Raw genomic sequence first — 3031 nt, 5'->3', positions numbered from 1 at the left:
ATCGACTGGAACTTCCTCTAATATTTCGTGTAAACGCGTGCTCAAAAAATCAACGTACTTTGTGCCTGTTGGTTTCCCATCAAGGAAAAAAAGGTCCAATTAAAAATTTATCAATTATTCCTGCCCATACGTTTAAACTAAACTGGTGTCGATGTCTTAAACGCACAATAACACGTGGGTTTTCTTCATCCCAATTATGATTATTATGAAAATTGAATTATACAATCCCTGGTAAAACTAGCTTCATCAATGAAAAGTATGGTAGATACAAAACTCTCTTCACGTTCACACATTTGCAGGGATCAAGTACAAAAAACTATCCTAGGTTGAAAATCAGTTTCAGTAAGTTCTTGTACTTGCTGAAAATGGTACGGGTATAATTGGTGCGTGTAGGAAATGTGGTGAAAATACAACACAAACTTCCGTGTGAAAAGAAACCAATGTCTTTATTTAATGAAATATTAACAATCAAGTAGTACATGCGATACAAAAAATGAGATAGTCACGCGGCAAGGACTGGCAAAGAACTAAACTTTCTGTTCGGCATGGTCCTGTCCGTAACTGTAGAGAATAGTGAGCAGAGGATAGAAAACAGATGTTAACTTTGCCCCTCATAAAGCCATTTTCCAGCCTTACACTGCTGGATGGTCGAGTCGTATTCCAACACTGCGAATTCCAACTATTGCTTACGAACTATTGCAGTCTATGGAAAGAGAGGCCGGACAGAGAGTTTGCTCTGTTTATAAAATTCATTATATCTCGTAAACGAAGACAGATAGGACATATATTTATATGACTTTTTTTTCAGTATTTTTAGGCGTACAATCAGCTCCCGAAGTGGGTTAGGTCCCACAAGTTACAAAACAACCTTATATATATTTATATATATTATATCTATAGCATATTATATTATTATCTATATTAATTATTATAATATATAAATTTATTAATTATTATTAATAATATATATATTATTAATTGTCGATTAGTTATTACTATAATATATAATATAATATAATTATAATTATTATATTATAGTATAATATATATTATATAACATAATTACAATTATTATATTATATTAATATCTGTATCTATAGTATATTATATTATTATCTATATTAATTATTAATATATAAATTTATTAATTATTATTAATAATATATATATTATTATTTGTCGATTAGTTATTACTGTAATATATAATATAATATAATTATAATTATTATATTATACTACATATAATATAATTTATATTATAATATAAGATAATTACAATATAATATTATTATAATGTATAATATAATTATAATTATTATATTATAATATAATATATATTATATAACATAATTACAATTATTATATTATATTAATATCTATATCTATATATAATAGCATATTACATTATTATCTATATTATATTTATATATATATATATATATAAAGTTATCGTTTTTTATTTAATACAATTTTTAAACAAATACGAAATTATTCACGAAGTTATATAGTCCCGATATATTATAATTTTATTTCCAATGTTAAGTATAATAAAATTTAATTCGCGTCACCGAGAGATGCAATGACTTAGGGCTACGGTGTTGTCCCGTCCTTCGCGATACAGTCGATTCCAAATTCCTCTCAATCCTCCTGTTTGCCAAATCTCTTTTTAACGTTGTTGCGAGTTCAGTTGAACCCCCGCTGCAATTGAAAACGTTGTCAGGACTAACAAGGCTTGGCCCAGTTTCCTCGGTTTGTGCTTCCGACTGTCGAGCCCACGGCGGGGGAGGCTCCATTGAACAGCAGCCACCGTCGCTCGGCCGGTTACTTTCACGATGCTGTTACTACCATTGGTTTTCGCTATTAATAGCAAGCGCGAATGTGCCACGAATGACAATGAAACGCGGAAGAATCGCGGCAGAATGAGCTCTGGTGGCGGTTTTGACGATGAACCGCCGTTCTCGAGATCTATCCCCCGTATTTGCGCGGTTGCAGTCGCCGCCGGTTGTCGAGGATGTTGCAGACCAGATGATCGAGTGGATCGTTGCGTTTAACGAAGAATATTTTTCAAGCGCACTCGCGCAACGTGTTGGGCGTGCACGGTTCCGTGACGGTGCCCGACCGTGATCGGCCTAAATGATAATACACCGGGTGTTCCTCTTTTCTTCTTTTTTCTTTTTCTCCTCCTCCTCCTCCTCCTCCTCCTCCTCCTTCTGCCGCTCAATCTATCATTGTAACGCAAGAGGGAAGCAGGCAGAATGCACGCTGGATAAGATCTGGAGTTGATATTCACGTTGCGACGTGATTTATCATCGCGCGCGTGCTTCCCGATTTATCAGCCGCCGCCGTCGTCGTCGAAATATGGAGCACGTCGCCTAACGGGTCGCGTTCCGTTTCTAGTTTTGCCGGGGGCAAAAATCGGCTCGATCAATCGCTCGGAATGCTCGATTGTTGGAGGCTCGAACAATTTTTTACATACGCGTTGTTATCAAGGTGGGAGAGAGGTTGGAGAGGATCAAACTTGGAGGTTGGAATTCCTCTTCGTAATCAGAGTGTTAACTGCTAAGTTGCAACTAACGTGCAGTGCTTCTCTGGCACAGAAATTAAAGCGCATGGTGAATGATACAACAAAGGATACGAGGATATCGATGTGTTTTATTTGTAAACGTCGCTCGAGCGTGTCTGGTGACGTTGTTACGAATTATATAATTTTTAGATAATTAACATTAAAATTAATTGTCTGCAGATTAAATTTTTTATAATTCATTTATCGTTAAATGTACTACGCCTTTGATTTGAAGTGTCATTTTGTAAAACTTTTATTTACGATTAATTCTTATTTGCAGGTTTTAATAACGACGAATAAATTTAATTTAAGTACATCTTAATCGTGGATTATCAAATTAAATAACAAATTTATATACAGATTTGTACAAATTTATATACAGATACGGCCGCCGTATTATATTACTTTATTTTAATGATTCAACGTTTAATTATTAAACTTTATTCATAAATTAACATGATAGGCTAT

The sequence above is a fragment of the Frieseomelitta varia genome, unplaced genomic scaffold (genome assembly GCF_011392965.1).
Source record: "Frieseomelitta varia isolate USP_RPSP 00005682 unplaced genomic scaffold, Fvar_1.2 scaffold_370, whole genome shotgun sequence".
Taxonomy (NCBI): domain Eukaryota; kingdom Metazoa; phylum Arthropoda; class Insecta; order Hymenoptera; family Apidae; genus Frieseomelitta; species Frieseomelitta varia.
The sequence above is the reverse complement of the archived record's forward strand: the minus strand, read 5'-3'. Positions refer to the sequence as shown.